The sequence below is a fragment of the Sus scrofa genome, chromosome 13, assembly GCF_000003025.6.
Source record: "Sus scrofa isolate TJ Tabasco breed Duroc chromosome 13, Sscrofa11.1, whole genome shotgun sequence".
Taxonomy (NCBI): Eukaryota; Metazoa; Chordata; class Mammalia; order Artiodactyla; family Suidae; genus Sus; species Sus scrofa.
In genome coordinates, this window is record NC_010455.5 from 201,502,500 (window position 1) to 201,526,856 (window position 24,357).

At 43.1% G+C, this 24,357-nt stretch overlaps 1 protein-coding gene across 3 annotated transcripts in view; it reads right to left on the reverse strand.

Moving 5' to 3' along the window:
• Window positions 1-23,444, reverse strand: part of KCNJ6 (potassium voltage-gated channel subfamily J member 6) — a 294,141-nt gene extending 270,697 nt beyond the window's left edge. The window contains exons 1-2 of one of the 3 annotated variants that reach the window (XM_021070976.1): window positions 22,908-23,444; window positions 20,060-20,099 (exon numbers count right to left, since the gene is read on the reverse strand). The gene's annotated coding sequence lies outside the window, so the exon portion shown is untranslated. Of the gene's footprint in view, window positions 1-20,059; window positions 20,100-20,587; window positions 21,790-22,907 lie in introns of those variants that run through there. The other 2 variants (XM_021070975.1, XM_021070977.1) reach the window with 2 other exon arrangements.

Sequence of the window (24,357 nt, forward strand, 5' to 3'; positions counted from 1 at the left end):
CTGTCAACTTCTGCTGCACAGCACAGTATAGAAGTGGACTATTCTATATATATTCTGTGTGTGTGTGTGTGTGTGTGTGTGTGTATATATTTTATTCCATGTATATGTAGAATATATTATTCCATTCTATTGTTTTTCTCATATTAGCGTCCATCATGTTCTATCCAAAGAGACTGGATAGAGTTCCCTGTGCTGTAGAGTAGGACCTCATTCTAAATGGAATAGTTTGCATCTACCAACCCCAAACTCCCAGTATATCCCACTCCCTCCCACTCTCCCTTGGCAACCGCAAGTCCGCTCTCTGTATCTGTGAGTCTCTTTCTGTTCTGTAGATAGGGTCATCTGTGCCACGTTTTAGATTCCACATATAAGTGAGAGCATATGGTATCTGGCAGGTCATCTTAATATGATCCCATTACCAGCTCCTTTGGGACGTCTGCTCCCAGGGGAGGAACACTCCCAGAACTTTGAGGAGACCTGGCTTTGTTTCTGCCTGAAGATTGCATTCCTGCTTTGAAGACAGGAACCCTTGGCCCCAGTGCCCTCCCCATGACCCAACATCTCTGCCCCCACTCCCACCTCCCAGCACCTTCCCCCGGAGCTGACCGCCCACCTTCTGGAGGTCCATTCTTTGGACAGTGCCTATGGTTAACAGTGTGTAACCTTCCCAGAACATGGTCCTTCCAAGGAGTCTGTAAGGGCAGGGGGAGTTGAAAAGGAGGAGATGGTGGACTGAGGTGGAGACCAAGAGCTTCAGAGACCCCACCCTAAGCCTGATGGTGGGCCCTTCTCCAGTTCCCTATTTTTTTTAAATTTATTTTTCTTTTACAGCTGTACCTGTGGCATATGGAAGTTCCTGGTCTAGGGGTTGAGTCGGAGCTGCAGCTGTCAGCCTACACTACAACCAGAGCAACACCGGATCTGAGCCACATCTGTGACCTACACAGCAGCTTTCGGCCACACTGGATCCTTAACCCACCAAGCGAGGACAAGGATTGTACCTGCATCTCACAGAGACAATGCTGGGTCCTTAACCTGCCAAGCTACAATGGAAACTCCCACTTCCCTATTTTGAATGATTGGGAAACTTGAAACAAAGAGAGAGTGAAAATGAAATAGAAACGCAAGGCAAAACCTTAGTGTAGAGTCTTGCAGTTTCTGGGAGTAAAAATCATTCCCCTAAGAACAGAACTGTTTCTCTCAAAAGTCTGAGAAGAACCTATTGGGCTGTAAAAACTGCTGATGTTGCCAAAGCCCTCCATGCTGGCCAGTGACCTCATACACTTGTTTGAAAGCATAAGGCTTGTGTGGGGCTTGGGGCTTCTTACTGGGCAACTGTGGGTTGGGTTGTGGTTATGCCTCAGCTGGGTGGCGCCTGGGGCATCCGGTGGAGGTATGCATTTCTTATGGGCCATGAGGAGGCAGAGGTGACCTCTGGGTCTCAAGGTGAACCTGGAGGCCTCAGCATGGCTAGACCCTGCACTCTTGTATCTGGAGGAGACTCAAGAGTAGTGTGTGGGATGGGGGTGAAGAAAGTCACCAAAGCCTTGTAGGGACATTGGGCATTTCCCTCTGGCAGGATCTGGTATCTGTCAAGGGAACAGACAAGCTACCAGCCTTCAGGGAGAATAAATCCTGGCCCCAGAGGCAGCAAGGACACCATGCTGGCAGACACATCCCCGCCCAAAAGAGAGGCAAGTGAAGGCAATGCCTGGAGCCCAGGATTTGTGCTTCAAAAAGGAAGGGAAGTGGTGAGTGTCTGATGTGGGGAACACTGGGGACTCAAGAACTAGGGGCTCCTGCCAGGCTCCCTCTCAGGGAGGACCAGCAGGCTGGGATGAATCACAGAGCCAGCAGGAAGTGGCTGAGTGTGAAAGCCCGCAAGGTGCCTGCAGGAACCCACACTGGCTTCTTCATCTTGCTAAGGGCTTGCAACAGAATTTCTACATGCTGGGGATACAGTCTTGCGAGGAGGCCTGCTCTGCTGTTACCTTGCAGACCCCTGGCTGGGGTGTGGACCCCATCTTCCTTCCTCCATGTTCAGCCCCTCCCCAGATGCTGCTCAGTAAGGGGGGAAGAGGAGGTCAGTCACAGGGTCCTGAGAGGAGAGTGGCACCCCTCCCCCCGCCCCAGGACAGCCACCTCCATTCCAGTGAAGCCATGGGGAGGGAAGGAAAAGCCCAGCCAGCACTGCCCACCGCAGGAGGACTGCCCACCTCAAACCCCATGTGCAGGTTTCACTTACAGCTCATGCCCAGTGAGAAGCCCTGAGATGGGGATCACATGGAAATGGCCTCCGGGGTGTGGTTTGGGCGGAAATGGGGCCAGTTGGGGGGCACCAGGAAACAGTGGGTCTAAACATAAGTTGTCATTTCTCACAACTGTCTTACTGACTAATTAAGAATTGCTACTCATATTGCCACTGGATAAACACAAGGATCATTTTTCTGGAAGCAAAACTGTCCTTTCTGCTGCCTTGTCTAAAATCTTGCTTTGGCTCCCAGTTGCCTCGGGGATGAAGTCAAGGTCCTGGAGGTGGTGCACCAGGTCCCTCCGGTCTGCCCCTTCACCACCTCCTCACATTGGCTCCGGGGGCTCCCTCCTCCTGCCAAGCCCCTGCCCTTCCCCTCGGCCACCTCCGATTGCCCGAATTCATGGGGGAACAGCTCAGCTCTCAATGCTGGGCTCCACCAGAGGTATGTGTAGACTTGACGACTGCACCACACCCATCCCAGGGAGTGCGATCCCCGCACCATCAGCAAGCACCGTGGCTGTCACACGCTACTCAGCCCCTCAGTAGGAAAAGCCCTTCTCATCCACTCCTGAGCATTACTATGGCACCTAGGACCCAGTAGGACCCAATCCTTGTTTTCCAAGGGAGCGACGATCTAATGAGGTTGGAAATGGGAAACCACTTCCTGAGCTGGAGCTCATGAGACAGCATAGGAGAGGATTCCTGTTATTGCCCTAGAATGAACTTTGAACGCTGGGCTGTGTGCAATTGCTGTTTTGGGTTCTTCACCCCGTCTGCTCTTTAAAATCACCTGGGAGGGAGGCTCTGAAGACATACATATATGTTTAGGGGGTGGGCCCTGCAGACCTGTTAAACTGGCATGGGCAGGGTGGCCACCGTGTCCACGGCATCCTTCGGCTGCTGATTGGAGCCTGGCATCTGTGGATCTGCGGTTTTTCCTTAGAATGGTCATCAGATTGGCACAAGAGTCTTTACTGGTTGTGGAAAATTCCACTCTGGATCGGCCACTGCAGAGTGCCATTCAAGAGTTGTTCCCAGGGTATTTCATTTCTTTTAAATTTTCAAAATGTCTATAATGTGCTACTAGGTTTTGGGTTTTTTTGTTTTGTTTTGTTTGCTTTGTTTTGTTTGCTCTAGAAAGTCTATAGTAGGGGAAGTTATAGATTGGAATCCACAAACTTCATGCATGGCTGGGGGATAAAAGATATTTCCTCCTGAGCCCCAGTCTTTCCACCTGTAAAATGTGGGTAAGACCAAAGTCTGAGATCTCAGAGACACCAGAAGAACTGAATTGTTAAACTATCTATGAAATTGTATTTTTAAGAATGAAAGACAGAGCCAGGACAAGAGATTTCTTTGTCCATAAGTTTACACATAATTTATAATTATGGTTATCTTTTCCCCACTTCTTAGCTGAAGTTTTGAAAACCGCTAAATACCCTATTTTGAGAAGCAAGCATTTTTCAGTGTTTTAATAAGACAGGTAAAAAATCTCATAGAGCAAAAAAGAATGTTTTTTTCCTTCTGCTAAAAAGCAAAAACTTCAGCCCTCTAATGAGTATACTTATGTTTTAAGGAGGATATCAACTAAAAAAGACAGAGAAGACTGTCTACTGAGAAATATGCCAACCTGTTCCTGGGTTGGGGTGGAATGATGGTGGCAAGAAAAGGGATTTTTTTTTTAAGGTACTAATGTTTTCTTTTCTTTTCTTCTTTTCTTTTCCTTCCTTCCTTTCTTTTTCTTTTCCTTTTTTGTTCCTTTAAGGGCTGCACCTGCGTCACATGGAGGTTCCCAGGCTAAGGGTCGAATGGGAGCTACAGCTGCTGGCCTACACCACAGCCACAGCAATGTGGGGTATAAGCAGTGTCTGGGACCTACAACACAGCTCATGGCAATGCCAGATCCTTAACCCACTGAGCGAGGACAGGGATCAAACCTGTCTCCTCATAGATACTAGTTGGATTCGTCTCTGCTGAGCCACAATGGGAAAGCCCCCAAACTATATTTTTAAAATAAATTTTATTGGAGTATAGCTGACTTAGAAAGTTGTATTGGTTTCAGGAGTACAGCAAAGTAACTCAGTTATACATATACAAATACCCATTCTTTTTCAGATTCTTTTCCATATAGGTTATTAAACAGTATTGAGTAGATTTCCCTGTGTTATACAGTAGGTCCTGTTACCTGTCTATTTTATATGTAGTGTGTATATGTCAATCCCAACCCCCTAATTTATCCCTCCTGCCCATATTTCCCCTTAAGAAACCATGAATTTGGTTTCAACATCTTTGAGTCTGTTTCTCTTCTGTAAGTTCTTTTGTGTCATTTTTTGTTAGATTCCAACTATTAGTGATCTCATACGATATTTGTCTTTCTCTGTCTGACTTACTTCACTTAGTCATGATAATTCCTAGGTCCATCCATGTTGCTGCAAATGGCATTATTTCATTCTTTTTTATGGCTGAGTAGTATTCTATTGTATATATGCACATCTTCCTTATCCAATCCTCTTTTGAAGGACACTTAGGTTGCTTAAGACGAAGGGATTTTTATCTTTTGTATATAATCTCCCCAGAAATCATGACATCTCTTTAATTATATTCTTGCATATGTAAAACTAATAACAGTGTGTGAACTCAGAGGGAAAAATGGTTTTGGCCCTGAAATATGGTCAAGTAAACTACAAAAGGCATTGTTAAGAAACTGCCCTTACCTGGATTGCCCTCTCTCTCTCTTCCTTCAACTCCCGTCTCTCCCCTCAAGTCTAAAAATTATAAAAGTATTCCAAGAAGCTAATATACTACCACAGTTTTGCTGACTCTCTTAGAATCTTTTCGGCAAGACCCACCTTGGATACTTCTGTCCGGTGTAAATATGGACAGAAGAGTGGGTCTTGGATGCTGAAAGTGCAGAGGGGGGAAGAGGTCAAGCCTGGATGCTTGGAATCCGGACTCTGATTACACACCCTGGTGATCTTGTACCACCTCTCCATGTGAACATGGGTTCGAGTCAACAGTTTGTGCCACTCCTTACTGGGTTCTTGTGAGGATAAATTGGCTTAATGACTGGGACATTATCTCTGAGAACATATATCGCTAGAGTTCCTAAATAGGAAACTTTTGCCCTATGTCTGATATTAATTCCTTCTTTATAACTGGCCCAGTCATGTGGCTGAGTGGTTCAATAGGGCACAGATCCTGACAGCTGAGAAAGACCTCATCCTACTCTTTGAACGTTCTTGCCTCTAATGAGCTTACTTATGTGGTCAGTGGATCAGTGGATTGGAGAATGTGCGTCGGGGCAGCCTTTTTGGAGGGCAATTTGGTGAAATGTTGCAAGAGCTTTAAAAAAGGGCTGAGCCATTTATCTAGCAATTACATTTATAATACTTTATGCTAAAGAGGTGTTCTGATCTGGTGCATACAAAGACGTCTATGATAGCAGTGTTGACAACAAAAAAAGGAAAACAACCCACATGTCCAAAGTAAGGATGAAATAAATACACAGTAAATATGTTTTAGAATTACTTACCATGCAGCCATCACAATGATACTTCATATCTAGTCAACAATATTGAGTACCTACTGCGATCTGGGCAACATTTGCAATGCTAGGGATGAGCCAATGGGATGGTTAATTTTATGTGCCAACTTGACTGCGAGGTGCCCAGATTAAATGTTATTTCTAGGTGTGTCTGGGAGGTTGACTGGTGATGAGAGGAACATCTGAATTGGGGGACTCAGAAATTGCCTTCCCCCCTCGATGTAGTCCTATCCATTGAAGACCTGAAAATAACAAAAGGTGGAGAAAGAAGGATTTTGCCCCTTTTTTCCCCTCACTGCTTGAATTGGAGCATCTCATCCCATCTTATTCTGCCCTCAGACTGAGATACATATTATCAGCTCCTTTGGTGGTTAAAAAGCAGGGAATGGGTCCTACGGCAGAAGGGAGTGAGGCCAGAGACATCTACAACCCACCCCCAGTTCCTGACTTGGAAAGAAGTTGATGATGTGTTATCAGGTAAGAAAAGCACACAACAGAATCCTGGTTTTAGTTAAAAGTGAAAATAAATTCATATATTTACTGTATTTTCTTCCCTCTTTCCTCTCTCCTCCCTCACTTCCTTCCTGCCTGCTGCTTTCCTGATTTCCTTTTTTTTTCCAATTTGTTTGGATGTTTACATTTTTGTCTATGCTGAATACAACTTCCCTGTACAATGAAATGCTGAGATGAAATAAACTGGCTGTATTTTATTGCCTTTAGTCAAGCTTTCTGAGCACAGGCTACTTTAACCTTAAAATTTGTTTATTTTTCTGAATTAGCCATAAACATTCCTTGCATTGTAGAAATGTGAAAACAAGGGGAGAGTTAAAATTGGGCAGGTGCTTTAACAGTAAGTGTTATCTCAGAGAAAGAGAGGATTGGTTTTCCGAAGTCTGGCCACACCTAAGATACAATTTCTCTACATTTCCATTGCTAGAAGTTTCACCAGGATGGAGCCATAAACTACCACTCGAAACCACACATAAATTGTTATATAGGTTATAGGGTTCCATAGGTATAAATGTGGAATGTTATCCCATCCATATATAAGTTTATATACATCTTGAAACTATTCTATACTCACAAGATTCAAGACTGACTTTGCTGTAAAACTTGAATGATTCAAAGTGCTTCAGGAATGGGATCATATGGCTTAAGTGAATTATTTGAGTTATTTTTCCACCCAGGAATAAAGAAAAGTTTGACCTAGGAGTCTTAGGATTTCAAATTCAATTGTGAAGAATCTTTCTAATTCATGAGCTCACTTCTCCATGTGTCTGTGTGCTGGGCTGGACACAGTTCAGTCTTTGATGATGCAGGTGCCCTTGGAGTATCTGGGGCATTATTCCATCAATAAACTTATGTCTCCTTCAAAGGCTACCATGAAACTGTAAGTAACATCTGCCTCCTGGTCATACTCACTTGGCATTTTTTAAAAGTGTAAAATAATTAAGCTGCTCATTATCATTTTCCATATCCTTTTAGAAGCAGGGGATGGGAAAAGTAGCTTCATAACCTACTGAGTTTATTTCCCTGAATTATCCCTACTCCATAGCTGGGAAACCTGATAGAGAAAGAAGTTCAGAAACTCATCTAACAGAGCTCAGTATCTGTCAAAACTCATTCTACAGAACCACATGACTCAACGTTCATGACAATCTCTCAGGCGTCTTGAAGGGAAATGTGGTACGGCTAACAGCATGAGGGCTTAGCCCAGCACAGACATGTCAGAAACCAATGACCTGGAAATGACAGAGCTTTCAGTGTTTCTATGGCTCAGAATGTTACTCACCTCATCCCATCGGAAACCCACATTCATTGCTTTTCCTCTTTCACGTACTGCTTTTGAGTGACATCTAAAAAAGATGTTTTCACTAGTACGAGTTACTAATAGAAGAAAACACTCTTTCCCTCTTATGCCTCCCCTCTGGCCTTCATATGCAAAAGTTAGGTGTTCTATTTCTTTAAAAAGGTTTTTTGTATTAAAGTACAGTTGATTTACAATGTTATGTCAATTTCTGCTGTACAACAAAGTGACCCCATTGTACATACACATACATACATATCATTCTTTTTCTCATGCTATCTTCCGCCATGTTACATCCCAAGAGACTGGATATTGCTCCTTGAGCTGCACAGCAGGACCTCATTGTGAATTCATTTTAAATGGAATAGTTTGCATCTATTGGTCCCAAACTCCCTGCCTATTCCACTCCCTCCCCCTCCCCCTTGGCAACCACAAGTCTGTTCTCCATGTCTATGAGTCTGTTTCTCTTTTGTAGATAGGTTCATTTGTGCCACATTTTAGATTCCACTTATAAGTGATCTCATACGGTGTTTGTCTTTCTCTGACTTCACTTAGTATGAGAATCTCGGGTTTCATCCATGTTGTTGCAAGTGGCATTGTTTTGTTCTTTTTTACGGCTAAGTAGCATTCCATTGTGTATATATACCATATCTTCTAAATCCATTCATCTGTCAATGGACATTTCGGTTGTTTCCATGTCTTGGCTATTGTGAAGAGTGTTGCTATGAACACAAGGGTGCATGTATCTTTTAGGTGTTCTATTTCTTGTCCAGATGGTCTTTATTGAAATTTCGGAGATGGCTACAATTTAACTACATGGAAAGATATAGCCTGTATTTATCTTCAAAGGAGAGCTACTTTTAAAAATAATATTCATAGTTTTTTAATATTTCTATTGGCATTGGAAAAATGTAGGCATCACAGAAACATTATTCAAACACCACACATTGTATGGCTCTTCCATGAAACTCTTTAGGAGAAACACAGAGCGGGTGCAGTGAGGTCTAAGTCTAGCCCTTGTTGGCAAAGAGGTTTGAGCCTGGCGGAGAGGTAGAGCACAGCATAGCAGCCCACGAGGTGGCTGCATTCAAGGGCCACTGAACAGTGCCCATGGTGAGAGGAGACGGCTCAAGCATGAGAGCACAGCTTTGAATTTTGGTGGTATTTTCCAATATGCTCTAACTGACATCTCAAATATAGAGCCCCGGACATTGAGCTCAAGAAGCTGCTTAGTTTATCATTTTGATTTCCTGAGATGCCAGCGGGGAAATTAACCTCCCATTCTTTTAAAGTGTTTTGGGATGTCAGAACCTCTGGTTTCAGCAAGGACTCCCCTGCTCGTATCTCATGCCCATGTTCTCTCTCCTCATCGGAAACCACTGCCTGAGATTCCTTCTCTTGGGCTCAGGGCTTCAGGGCCCTAGTTGCCACTTTTCCTCTCTTTGTCTCATGAAAGGGATTTCTCTTTTCTCATGTAGTTGGGCATTTATGTTGAGGGTGCTGTAAGAGCACAGAGTGATTTGATGTTTTGTGGTTAGAATACAAGGCTCAGATAACTCAGCCAGTTTCCCAATGTCTGGAACTGGGCATGGGAAGAAGCCAGGATGGGTATGTGGGGCCTGTTGCTTATGTGACTGCTCTGCTGGCTGACTTTATGTTTCCAGGGTCACTTTATTCTAGCAATACCAACGGCTCATCTGGAAACTTCACGAAGAAACAAGTACCTTGAGTCCAGATTGCTTACATGAGTCAAGGAATGAACTCAAACAATACTTGTGTATTACAAGAGCTTGTGCAGCCAAATGAGGATTCTAACTTCTCACAGGCACACCCAGGGTCCAAACTCTGTACTAATGGCCTTCTCATACCTCCTTTGCCATAAAAGGACAATCTACTTTGCATTGGTTGGGGATAACCAAAAAAAGTCTAGTACGGTTTAACATTTGCTTATTTTAAGAAAATCTTATTAAATCGGTAAAAAAAATTGGAGGTTTATTTGAAAATGACTGGTGGGGAGTTCCCTTTTGTGGCTCAGTGGGTTAAGAACCTGATATAGTCTCCTCTCTGTGAGGATGAGGGTTTGATCCCTGACCTCCCTCAGTGGGTTAAAGATTTGGCATTGCTGCAAGGTGTGGCATAGGTTGCAGATTCGACTTGGCTCTGGGGTTGCAGCTCTGATTTGACTCCTAGCACAGGAAAAAGAAGAAAGAGAGAAAGAGAGAGAGAAAGAAAGGAAGGAAGGAAGGAAGAAAGAGAAAGAAAGAAGGAAAGAAAGAAAGAAAGAAAGAGAAAAAGAAAGAAGGAAGGAAGGAAAGAAAGAAAAAGAAAGAAAGAAAGAAAGAAAGAAAGAAAGAAAGAAAGAAAGAAAGAAAGAAAGAAAAAGAAAGAAAGAGAAAAAGAAAGAAAGAAAGAAAGAGAAAAAGAAAGAAGGAAGGAAGAAAGAGAAAAAGAAAGAAGGAAGGAAGGAAAGAAAGAAAAAGAAAGAAAGAAAGAAAGAAAGAAAGAAAGAGAAAAAGAAAGAGAAAGAAAATGACTGGTGGATTTTAATTAAATTCTCTTATCCCAGACTAGTTTTGTGTGTCACCACAATGTCATCTTCTCTGCCTGTTGCTCTAAAATCCAGGTCTTGCACACTTTATGGGTAGGTTATTGTGGATGACTTTGGTATTGCTTTAGAGAGTATTTACAATCAGGAATTTTCAGGGGACATATATTTTCCCATCTGAGAATGCCACAAAACAGCTCTCATTACCCAGTGCCCAACATGACTTTTTGTTCTCCTCAGAGCAGCCAAGTCTCACAAAAAATTCGAAGTAAACTCTACTTATGCACACAACAGGAATAGAGATCAAGACTCTTTTCTCCATAGTGTAGCCCAAATAAATTCTTGGCCTGAACAATAAAATTCCCTGAAAAGACTATATTTTAGCTCATTATTTTGAGGTCTTGTAAAAATGATCTTTACTCATTTTGCAGCTGTAGATCTGACATACACCTGGCATTGAGCAGAAGGGGGCCATGCCTTTGAGATTGTTCTCAGACGAAGGCGGGTCTATGCAAACCCCACTTTATGTTTTCTCTCTGGCCACAGCTCAGTGGGAGCTCTGGGTTAGTGACAGGCACTGGCAGAATTCATCATGTTTCCTGGGGCCTCCACTCATGCTGTTCAGAGCCAAGTTAAATCCCCAGTGACTTTCGTAAAGTCTTCAGTGAACTTTATTTACTCCATGGGCAGAGAAGACGCCAGAGTCCAAGACACACACAACTAAGAGTATCAAACAAAATATGAGTGTCAAGCAACACTGGTTTTTTTTGCTTTTGTTTTTGTTTTTAGTTTCATGTAATTAATTTTTCTAAAAAAGTACAATGAGATGAAGCAAAGGGGGGTAAAAATTCGTAACATAAACTAATGACTGGCTCCTTGTCTTTCATTGAGCATCTACTATGTGCAGGGCCTCATCCAAAATTCTAAACAAATCAAGACATAAAACAACACCATTTTTGCAAACAAGAGAGGAGTTTTTTCTTCTCTCTTCCCTGTGTTACAAAATAACACGTCCTACCACCTGCAGGAGTAACAAATCTTCCATTTGTAACAAATCTTCCATTTGTAACTTCCATTTGTACTTGTTCCCACAGTGTCTCAGGAAGGACAAATCCTCAAAGACATGTTCTGAAACCCCACAGCCCAGTGTCTGCATATGAAGGTGACAATGAGCAGCAGCTCTGACCTCAGCATTAACACACTGCTGCAGCCCTTTTTCAGTCTCCCTTCCAGTCGTGTTATTTATTCACTGTTATTTATTCAGCTCAACACTCTACACCTGGACCATGGCCAGTGCAATCCCTCTTGCTCCTGGAACTTGCAATGTGGGAGCTTTCCTTGGGCTGGATCCACTGTCAGTCTGGTCTCTCTGGTCATGAGTGATCTTCTAATTTCAGCACTACTGAAGGCACTCAAACGGGACCATTTTTCTTATGCTGGTTACAACTGAGCATGCTGAGGTCTTCTTCTCTTCCTATCAGTGCCCAGCTGTCTCCTGATCCCAGTCTTTCCTCTCTTTGGCCTTGCCCAAGGCTGTCAGATTAAAATGGCAGAGTAAAATCTGTGTGTGTCCTCCCCTTTGCCCCAAACCAAAGCCATACTTGAGATCAAAGATCAGAGTTCCATCTGATGCACGGTCTCCGTTTTCTTGACAGTGTCGTAGACGGTATACCTGCCTGACCAACTCTCATTGCCCATATTCCCTGCATGTGGATTGATTTCTCATTGGAAAAGCACCCCCCTTCCCTGTTGCCCCATCAAAACCCTACTTCTACGAAGATTCCTATCTTCCACCTCATTCCTGGATGTTTCCTATGATACCAGCCCTTTTTAAGGTCCCCTTCCCTATTCAAAGTCTGGCACTCTCTTGTTTAATGCTATGTTTCTTTGTCTTGTACATTATTATTTCACTGACAATCCTATTTTTGTAAAGTCTAATGCTTCTTAATTAGACTTTATGAAAATAAGGCTGAAATTAGGACACTTTCTCCATTTTCCTCCTTTGTTTTCTTTATATAGTAGATACTCTTAAAGATTTATTGACTGACTGGTTCAAGGAGCCATTACGATACAGGAGGCAGCCATTAAAGGTCAGTTTCTGGAAATATGCAGGTGGTCAAGAGATGTTTGAAACAAGAGGGAATGTTATATAATTATAATTATCCTTCACTTGATCGCATGAGGTTTGCCATGATAAGTCCTCTATTCAATTTTTGTAATGTGGCTTTTCTCCAGAGTACACCATTCTTATTCCCTGATAGCATCTTTTCTCTAAAGGATAATAGATGAGACTATTAATTTAAAATAAGAACTAGAAACCTTCTGGGCTGATTAACTGGAATTCCGAAAGACTAAGCAGTTTATTTATATAAAGAGAGCAATAGAGAAGCCCTCGCTTTCTGCCCATCCTCTTCTCCACGTAGTGTGATTGTGCATATTTTATCTGTTGGAACAAAAGCCTTTTTATTTCTGTCTTTCCCCCCAGGGCATTGAGTCCAGGTGAGATATGCTCTTGCAGTGGAAGATAAGGGCAGGTGTTCCCCCTGCAGTTGTTTCTTTGTGTGGCTGTCAAGTGAGCACACACTTGGAGGGCTTCACTATGGGAAGAAGCTTACAAGATGGGCAGCTTTAGAGGAAAACTTAAGCCAGTGTAGTGTGCATTAAGGAAAACGGTAGTGTGCATTCCAGGAGACTGCCAGATGGTTTGCTCCATCCTCAGAGCTTCTGATTTAGTGGGTCCGGGGCGGACTTGAGAATTGGCATTTTCCACCAGTTGCCCCGGTGATACTGTGGCTCCTGGTTTGTGGACACACTTTGGGAACCACTGACTGAAGCTGACTTCTGTCAGGTTGATGCTTCCCCTTCTGCACACAGAGATCCATGTGGCCAGAAAGGAGGCATGAGAGGGGCTGGCTGGGGGCTCAACACTCCTCAGCTGCGGATGAGAAAAAGGACCACCTAATTCAGTCTCCTTCTCAACGGAGGAGTCCCTTTTATGACAGCGAATCTATAATAGATTCTTTTTTTTTTTGCTTCTTTCTTTGTGTCCTCTCTCTTTGTAGTCCTCACTGCAATGGGTTTGGTCACCCCAGGAGGGAAAATATATATTTAGGGTATTCATGATGAATCTTCAGGATACAGCTAACAAAGAAAGGGTCCAATCCCTCTTGGCTATTATTGAAACTTGATTCCTAAAGAGTCAGAATTCTATCTTATTCCCACCATATTTTGCACAAAAGAAATGTCTGCAAATCTGAAATGTACTCTAGCTGATGTGTCATGGGGTCCCAACTCTGAAAGGAAGTTGGGGCTTCTTACAAATAAGAAGGTTCAGAGTGCTATGAGAAACCTCCAAAGAGGTATTCCATGCCCTATCTATTGACTGGAGATAGAGGGGTATTGACAATATAAAGCAGAAGGGTAAGGTTTTTCTGTGAGTGGTGATTCCTATAAACCTGCAGCCTAGTCAGGTGCAGGTCAGGTGGTCCCTGGTCAGGAGGTCACTAGTCAAGTGGTCCCTGTGTTCCAGACCTGCTTTCACTGACCACAGATTTTATGTATGGACTGAGATGTCATTTTGATAAAATATGAATTATTTCTCTAATAAAGAAATGATATTCTCCCCTATGAAATTGCAGCCGCCACAGTCCATTCCATGGACCTCACGGAGGTCCAGTCTGATTTGTTGACTGAAACTGGAGGTTATCACTGCCTTCACACTCTAATGCTGTTTCTTTTTAAAAATTAATTAATTAATTAATTAATTGACTGATTTTTTTTTTTTAGGGCCACCTCTGTGGCACACGAAAGTTCCCAGGGTTGAATTAGAGCTGCAGCTGCTGGCCTACACCATAGCCACAGCAACGAGGGCTCTGAGCCTCATCTGCAACTTATACCACAGCCCACAGCAACACTGGATCCCTAACCTACTGAGCAAGGCCAGGGATTGAACCCACATTCTCATGGATACCAGTGGGGTTTGTTACCACTGAGCCACAATGGGAATTCCCCTCTCCTTTTTAAAAACATACATTCTCTTTCTTATACTATCTTCCATCATGGTCTATCCCAAGAGACTGGATATAGTTCTCTACACTGTACAGCAGGACCTCATAGCTTATCCAGTCTAAATGTAATAGTTTGTATCTACTGACCCCAAACTCCCAGTTCATCCCACTCTCCCCCCTCCCCCCTTGGCAACCACAAGTCGGTTTTCTATGTCTCTGAGTCTTTCTATTTTATAGATAGGTTCATTTGTACCACATTTTAGATTCCACATATAAGCAATATCACATGGTATTTGTCTTTCTCTTTCTGACTTGCTTCACTAATATGATAATCTCTAGTTGTATCCACATTGCTGCAAACCCAACCCTATTTCTTTGCTCTCCCAGCATCTTTGTGCTTTCAGTGATGAGAATTCAGAGTCTGTGCAAATGGAGAGGGCAGATCATGTTACCCCTGCCCAGCTCTGACCTCAGAATACTGTTTCTTACATTGAATGGAAATATGTCAATATAAGACACTTTTTTTGGGTCTTTTTGCCTTTTTTAGGGCCACTCCCACAGCATATGGAGGGTCCCAGGCTAGGGATCTAATTGGAGCTGTAGCAGCTGGCCTACACCAGAACCACAGCTACGCCAGATCCGAGCCGCATCTGCAACCTACACCACAGCTCACGGCAATGACGGATCCTTAACCCACTGAGCGAGGCCAGGGATAGAACCCACAACCTCATGGTTCCTAGTCAGATTCGATAACCACTGCGCCATGACGGGAACTCCGAGACACTTCTGTCACTAGGTCCTAGTTGTATTTCTTGGAGGCCAGCAGAACAACTCGAATCTCTCTTTCATCTTCGAATATCGAGATACCCGAAAAATAGCTATCTGGCCCTCCTGTCAAGAGCTGTCTAGAAGAAATATCACCAATTGCTTTATCTACTTCCTATATTACATGGTTTGGACTTACCTACTATCCTGACTGCTCCCTTCTGCATATGACTGAGTTGGTCTAGGTTGAAATGATAGACGATGGGGGTGCAATAAACCTTCCCCTCAAAAGCAGAAGTTCAACTATGAGATGTTCTTCACTTTGGCTTGGCAAGTGTTTAAGAGCTTTCTAGTCCAGTATAACTTCCCCGTGAAAGACGAACACATATTAATGGTAGGTATTCACAGTTTCAGTTTGGCATTCTTGGGATCTACACGAATGGACCATGGCTTTGGCACCTAAACTGAAGTAGTGGAATGACCTAAAAGAGCGGGAAGCATTATGGACCACCACCATGATTCCTCTGGCTCTTTCTCGTGTCTCTCCTTCTGACATTTCTCTTCTAAACTGTATATTTGGCATGAAAGCTGACTTCTCCCTCCTAGTGAAAAAGAATAGATTTTAGTTTCCACAAGTACCTGCTCTCCTGAGGTGGGCAGGAGTTCTCAAAGACTACTGATAAATGACATGGTCTAGTTTCAGATGAACACTACTGTTAGATTAATTCAATCTAAACTTAGATCATGTGTCTAATCTATAGATGTTTATGTGATTCAAGACAAAATGCCAATTGCTAGTCAACAGCAAGTCTTAGATAATAGAAGACAGCATCTAATTCTTCAGCATTCTTAGACAGAATGTGGGTGTTACAGTCAGCACTGGAAACATGCTCCTGAGCACGGGTTGTGAAGTAGGCGCTTCTCTGTGTCTACTTTAATGGTTCAGCTACCAGAAGTCAAAACAATATAGATTTGCATTTACTTTGCTAGCATCAAATACACCTACTTCAAAAGTCAAAAAATCCCAACTAATTTATTAAAAAAAATACACCACAGAAGAAGGATTCAAGGGTTCAACAAAATACGGTTTCAACCAGGGATCTTTTCACCATTGGGACAAATCATTTGCTCTGCCCCATTCTATTTCTGACCTGCACTAACTGTATTTAGTTGATGTCAGACATTAATATTAAAGTAGCGTATGTTTAAACTTAGGTATATATGTCAAAGACTGAACTGTGTTCACCCTAGCCATTTGCCTTCCTTCTGGGCACAGAGCTAAACTACAATTTCCAGCTACCCTTGCAGTTAGGCGTGGCCATAGATTATAGGCGAGATTGATACAATTACTTCCAGGCTGATATCACTGAAAATCTCTTGCATGATCATCTGCTCTCTCTCGTTCCCTATCTGCTAACTGCATATCAACACTCATGAGATCACGGCAGCCAGGTGTTGAAGATGATGCCTGGTATGGCATCAGAAAATTAGAGTTACAGGGATAAGAAATAATCTATCTTGCTAAACTGCTAATATCTGGGATTTTTACATTGTAGCATCTATCTAAGTAATAGAGTCCACATCCTCCTTGAGGACTGAACTTAATGACACATTGTAACATGAATAACAGCACCTACTATTTATAAAGTGCCTGCTTTCTGCTGGACATTGTGCTAAGAACTTTATATTATCCCATTAATCCTCATGACACCTCTGGAGTAGACATTATTATTATTTTCATTTTACAGATAGGCAAACAAAGAGCTTGAAGTTGAGCAGGGTCACCCAATTAGTGTCATGCATTATAGCACTGTCCCCGCTATTCACTTCTTTCCCTGAAAGAAGGTTATATGTCTCCGCCAGTTGCTATATGACTTGTAGTGCCTCACTGTGGGAGAAACACACCTCTGCATTTCATTGACCTTTGGCATTGGCATGTCATGTGATTTGTTCTTGGTCAATGGAGTATGAGTAAGTAACTTGTGTCATATCTGAGCAGGACTTTTAAGAGCCATTGCTTAATTTGGCACTCCCCTTTGCCACCAGAATTGAAAATCTCAGATCACACTTATCCTTCAGCTTGGATCCTAGAATGAAGAAGACACTTAGGGGCAGAGCCACAGCTGACCAGCAAAGGCATGTAGCTTGAGGGAGAAATAAACCTTCGTTTTGTAAGCCACTGAGAGGTCAGAATCGCTGTTACTGCACCCAGCCTAATAAAAGCTGCTGATACATCAGAACTTGATGTAAATGCAGTGAGTGAGCCACCAAAGCCTGTGCTCTTTATCACCAAACAACACCTCCCAGGCACACTGTCACAGCTGCACACATTTCTGCTGGACGATATGACGAAAATTTAAACCATCCTTAAAAAAAAAAAAAAAAAAAAAGCCTGTTCTGATTCTGGCTGGGAAAAACATGACGTCTGTAAATTTAAAAACTTCCACAGCACCTGCATTACCAGGATTAAAAGTGAATTTATGGATTTGTCTCTCACAATGCATGTAAAATGTTCAGATTTAGTCTCCCACAAAAAAAAAAATGTTGGCAAGCACATAGATCTTATAGATTCACTTGCTAGTTCATTTTGTAAAGTTTTCACACCGGAAACCGCATTTCTGTGACTGGGAACATGACCGGTGGTGAATAGTAGCCAAAATCTATCCAGGAAAAGAACCACCAGTAGTACTGTATGGTCCCTGATCCTAAGCACAGCCACAGGGAGGGACATGAAATGAAAGACTGAAGGTGTTACTGGGATTAATTTGATCTGAACTCATCTGTAAAGACATGAATTAAATAGCTGTTTCATTAATTTGGGGTTAATTAATTGTTAATTGATACATTGTTAGTAGGAAAGCTGATTGATGGTCTTTTTTAAAAAATAAATTATTGTTAAATTAGGGCATACTTGATTTACAAGGTTGTACCTATTTCCACTGTACAGCACAGTGACCCAGTCATACATATATATACTTTCTTTTTCTCGTATTATCTTCCATTATGGTCTATCCCAAGAGACTGGATAAATGGTCTCAATGAACCTAGACAAAATAGAGATTTGAATGGCCGTTTGAGCATTGGGCACTGCACAAAATCAGCCTCTGAGATTTTGTAATAACCATTCAATTCAGTAATAAATAAATAAGTATCTACAGTTGATTAGCAGGTATGGTTCGATCAAGGCTCTAGTTTAGGGAATACTGCATATTCTTTTAAAGATGACATTGTCCTTCTTTATTTGAAGGAAATGACATTGTGTTATTAATTAGTGCTAGTAAAATGCTATCAAGTATGTGTACATTATAGCGCTTTGTCAGAGGAAAGTCAGAATACTATTCCAGCACAAACTACAATTATCAAGATCTTTTCTTTTTATAGGACCCTAATTATTTCTAGGAATAATTATTTTAAGTACATTTTTAAAAGTATTTTTATCTCAAATGACTTTATTTTCCTATCTCCCTAAACACTTTAAGTACAATTAAAGACAAAAAAGCCCTTAATTCAACATAAGCATTTTGATAATTTTTCAACTTAACTACCAATTCCTCTTTTACTGATATTACCAAATTTAATCCTGAGTGAATCAATTTTCCTTTGGTACTTACATTACAATTGCTGAAAAGAAAAAAGAAAAAACCCAATAAATATGTCAGTAACCTACAAATCCACATTTACTGAATTTAAACATTTCAATTCCACCAACCTTAAAGTTCTGATATATTGAACTAGAAAAAAACCCACTTTGCTTTGAAAAGTATCATCACTTTAAACATGGTAAAAATAAATAATTACCTTTTTCCCTAGCTCCCTTCCTTCTCCCTGTTCTGACTCTCTCTGGCCCTTTTCCCTTATTAATCTACATATTACTTATCATTCGATTAAGGAAGAGTTAGTAAAAAAGAGAAGAGCTTTATCTTGCCCACCTGTTCATTTTGAAAAAGAATCAATCTTCTCTTGTTTTCATGAAAATTCAGTTTATTAACATTCAACCCTTCAGGAAAGTAACACTTTTTACCTGTGAGTGAGGTTACACTTCCATAAGACTGTATTAATTTTCTAAATTGAAGTAGAGTTGATTTACAATGTTGCACAGCAAAGTGATTCGCTTATTCTAGATTATTTTCAGGTGTACAGCAAAGTGATTCAGTTATTCTAGATCCTTTTCCACTATAGGTTATCACAAGATATTAAATATAGTTACCTGTGCTATACAGTAGGTCCTTGTTGTTTACTTATTTTATACACAGTAGTGTGTATTTGTTAATCCCAAACTTCTATTTATTCCTCCCTCCTCTCCTTATATTTCCTTATTTTTAATATATGATGAATTTTCTATTGCATATTAAACAGCCATTCTAATGTTTTGTTTTCTTTTTATCCTGAAAAGATAGTGTGTGAGAAAAATAGGGAAGCATATGAGAGTGAATTAAAGCATTTTTAGATGCTTGAAGGAAACAGCCTATGCCAGTCCTATGCATTATATAAAGACCTGGATTGTACAAGTGAATATATTATTTACTGATGTTTAGGAGATACCAGGGTGAGGTGTCATAGTTATATTTAAAAAATTACAAAATGGCTCCAAACATACAGGAAGAAAATTAAGTTGCTCTCCTTTACAAATGCTACTTGAAACGCATAAGCCAATTATTTTGGAGTATGCTATTGACTGCCATCAGAACATAATGACACTTTGCTCAGCAATTAGCCACCCAGGAAGAAAGCAAGCCATAGTCTGGTAAATTAGCAGCGAGCACATGAACATGGAATCTACCAGAACTAAAGATTATTGATTGAGCAATTTCCTACACCTATTTTATTTACATTCCTCCCTCTTTTTTTGTAATTCATGAGCGAAGTTGAACTTTAAAACTCACAAACACATTACTTTGTTTATCTAATAATCTGTATTCTTGCCTGGCTTTATCTTCATAAGTCATGTCTATGACCCTTTTGCTGATAATATCAGATGGAGCAAAGCCAGGGTAACACTGCTTTATTTAAGTCGTAATAATACTCCATACATCACTTCTCTCTACTTTAGACAGCAACTCTTTAATAAATTAAACTATAGGTAATCTTGTTAATATTCATCAGGAAATGAAATGTAAAATACAATGTAACATCTCACCCTTTGTCCAGATTTGGAGTAGATTGCTTCTGCCTTTTTACTAGCGAGCATGGAAAAAAACAAAAGAACAAAAAAACTGGAAAGTATAAACCCACTGCTTTATCCAAGTCCCAAGTGCTCTGCATGCATCATCTTTAGAAAGCAAAGACATGCCCAGCAAGGAAAACCAGGATACATCCTATTTACCTTCATAAATAGCAAACCAGAACTGCTCAAGATCTCACATGCATAAGAGCTTCCTCAAAAGAGAATGGCAGCCAGGGGGTATTGTAGAGCCTTTATTAGCATTTCCATCCAGTTGTCAGATCTTGACTGGGCTCTGCAGTTTAAACTGTGCCTTGTAAGACCTGGATTCGCCCTTTAAAAGCTTCCTCTCCAAAATATGACTGCCACTGTCCTCCACTAATTTTCCTCATCAGTGTCAGTCTGGGAGAGGGGTGTGTGTGAGAACCTTGTACCAAATATGAGGAGACCAGGGCAGAGACCATCCTTGCCCAAGCTGAAGACAGAATGGCAAGAGGTGCTTACCTGTTTTCCCTGTATGAATGCTGAAGTGGAAGTGGGATGATAATAAATTGCTCCCTCTTGCACAGCTCCTTCCTTGTTTTTAAGAAGAGTGACTCCTCTCAGTTTCCTATGCCTGCATCTTTGGAAATGCAGTCGCTGTGCTCACAAGCTGACTCAGTGTCATTGGGTCTCATCTCACTAACACATCTCTTTTCCCCTTTCCTGAAGCTCACCAGCTCTGCTGAGAAGTCGTCTGGTCTGGACTAAGAGTAAACTATTTCTCCACCCCCTTGGGTCTCAGGATCCCTAGGCGGGAGTTGGTTGGCTGATATCTCGCTAACCACGGTGGTTCCATAGCACCTTTCTGACATCCATGCCCAACAAAAAGTTAGAGAGGATGGCAAGAGGGCGAGGAATGTACGGATGCTTTTGAAGACAAAGGAACTCATTGAAACTAGACAACTCTCATCAGAGACAGATCCATGGTGTGTGTGTGTGTGAGCGTGTGCGTGTGTGTGTCCCTTTTATCCCCTGAGGATAGGATTTTTCCCCATTCTCAGTTCAGCTCCAATCCTTTTCTGTTTCAGTGTTCTTGACTTTGAATAGCTATTCTAATGCACCGCCATGCGTGAAATGGATGATTTGCAAGCCTCTCTGTCCCACGCAATTCCGTGGATAATCATATATCCAGATTCTGCACGGGCAAGGGGATGATTCCTTTACAGAAAGTGACTGATTTCCCATGATGGACTGAAGGAACTAATAATGCTGGCTGGGGCAGCGGACCTGGTGATGGGAACCCTGGTGCCTGTGCTCTGGCCTTGGTGCTGAACCTGAAACCCGCTGCCCAACCATCTCAGCCGCCTGTCCGCAACTTTGGGAGGTTTGATGGGGACTGACCAGTTCTAGGTGCCCTCTCGTAGGTCAACCGGCAGGAAGCTGGGCAAAGTCTATATCCTGGGACCCTCTTCAGGGGAAAAGGCTGCCTTATTTCTTTGTTTGAAGCTGGGAAAGTTTTGTCCAACATTTATTTGTAACTGGAGCTGCCTTCTCCCCTCCCACCTAGGTCGCCATGGAGATGTGAGCTGTTTCTCTCTTTCTCCAGACAAAATGGGCGAAGCTTAGTTAGCCCTGACTCTAACAAGCCCCTTCTTTCTAAGCAGCTCCTGGGCATCCTGCTCCTCTGTTTTTCAGCAGAAGAAAGGTAGGCAGGGAACTGTGCTGTTGGGATTGTGGCATTGCACCCTGTTCTGTGGGGGCTCCTTGGGATCATCACACTTTGGATAAAAAGCAGGCAGAAGACACTCTAAATGTATAATGAATCTCCAACTCCCAAACACTGAAGTTTTTTTTCCCCCTCTCTATTCCTTTTTTGGGAGTGGAGGCGGGAGTCTTCAGAAAATTCTGGTATTTTTTTTTTTCTCCACTAATCTCACCCCATTACTGTGGCTGTTTCTCTCAAGATATGCTCCCTCCCTGAGAGTCTCTCCATATTGAACCTGGCACAAAATATATACCTGTGGATTGACCCAAGGTTTTATTGGGTTTGGGGAATACTAGTGTTATTTCTGTTAAAAACTAATCCAAGCTTAATGTCTTGATGCAAATGAAAACATACCCAGGAGGAAGCAAGCCAGTGGATTCATCCAACCCCTTAAGCGCAATAAACATCTCATTTTATCTAAAGGTTTTTGTTTGCTTGCTTGCTTATTTTTCTCTTCCAATTCCAAAATAATTCAGTTTACTTTTAGGGAGGGCTTCCTATCCACTGTAGGTAGTTACCATATCACTCTGTGATTATGCTGATGGGGAACAGTTAAGAATTACTGTTTCCCGTTCTCTGTTTATTTCTCCCCACCCCACTTTTCCTTTCCTCTTTCTCTTCTCTCTCTCTCTCTTTCTCCTCTATGCAAAGAAGAACAAAGATACAGTTTTCCACAAAGACAATGGGCTTTTCCCAACTGTAAATGACTACACAGCAAGCCTCCCCTACCAGTTAATCCGCGCATTTCATCTTTGCCAACGGATGTTGAAATGATGCCTGTAATAACTGACTGGGTTTCTTGGAGCTCAGGGCATGCGGACCCCTCCTCTCCCCGGCACCCCCCCTCCCCGCGAGTTTTCAGTTGCTAATGAGAACCGTATGAAACAGATTTCCCTTCTGTTATGTAACCTGCTTCTCCCTTGCCTTTCCCTCGAGCATACTGTTTCTCCTCTGAGTGGAGATGCATTCAGCGGCGGTCGAGACTGGGGAGGGGGAGCTGTGGACCCGAAGGCTCAGAACCTCTTGCCCAGATCGATGCCAGCTTCTTGCCTTCTAGCAACTCAGCGCACCGCTTACCTTGCTGCGGACTGGGCGGCTTCATTCAATCATGATATCCTCTCTTGGAACGGAGCAAGATTTAAAATTCACTACACGATGGCGAAGGGAGGAAATAAAAAAAAGAAAGGGAAGGGAAAACTGGAATCAGATGGTCAGATTTCACATCAGCCCCGGGAGGCTGTTAGGAGACTCCATTCTCCTCGCGGTGCATCCAGCTCTGGGTTCAGCTTCCCGGTTCCCGCGGATCCCCACCCCTCCGCCCGCCCAACCTCTCCGGCCAGGTGCGGCCGTCTTCAAACTGGCTCCCTCTGGCCGAGAGCGGAGAGGAGGGCTGGGCGCGGGGGCCAACAGAGGGGCGGAGGGGTGTGCGTTTGGGGAGGGGCGGGGGAGGGAGACCGGGTGGAGGGAAGGGGGAAAAGGCAAGAGTGGCGGAAAAAAAAAATCCCCAGCTGGGAGAAAAGTGATGGACCACGTAGCGAGACGTCATGAAAGCCGCAGATTCAAAGAATGCTACTCAATTCCAGGCGACTGGCTGAGCCCGGCTGTCAGCGCAAGAATCGACGCGGCTCCCGGGATAAAAGCGAGCGCAGCGCCGCGTGCTGGAGAAGAGCGGCCACACAGTACGCTCTGGAGAGGCAGTGGGCGGGGACCCGGAGGGATGGGGCTGGAGACCCGGAGACGCCTACCCTCCTCCGGTTTTCACCGTCATTGTCGCGCCGGATCAACCAGGCTGGGGGATAAGGGGGTTCTCCCCTGATCCCCCCAAATCCGAGCCAGTCAATTCCTACCCTTCCCAGTCGAAACTGGGAATGTGGGGCGCTCGATGCCTGGAGAAGATTTTAGGCTTAGCCTCCGGTCCCCACCAGTACTGCCCAAGTCACTAAGTAAATTATTCTCGGAGATAAGCCTGGAAAGCAGGAAAACTGAAGCTCGGGGATCAGGTTTTGACTGCTGGTTGGAGGGGTCTCCTTATTACAGTGTTTTGTGATTTCTGGAGAAAGGGGCTCTTGTCACTGTCTCCCTCTGGGCTGATAATGGAGAGTCAGCTCGGGGCGCGGAAACCGGAGCGCGCACTGTCCCCGTGGCCGGGAGGGGGCGCAGCGAGAGGGCTGCGTGGGAGCCGAGGGGCCGCGCCCCAGAGCTGGCATAGCCTGAGACTCCCGGCTGCTGCCTTCTCTTCGTCCTGTCCAGGGCACCTGAGACCGGTCCCCTCTGCCGCTGCGCCCCTACCCTCACCCTGATATCTCTGTTCCGTGGCATTAGAGACAGAGAAAGGAACTGTGGCCTTTTTCATAGGTTATCCGGATTGCCTTCAAAGTTGATTTTGTCAGGCTCTGCGTGACAAACGGCCTTCTTCCTCCTTTGATTTTTAAACTTGCTTTGTATTCCAGGGAGCACCCCCATAGTGCTTCCGTCCTCACCCCCCCTTTTCTTATGATCTTTGCAAACACTATTTCCACATTTCCAA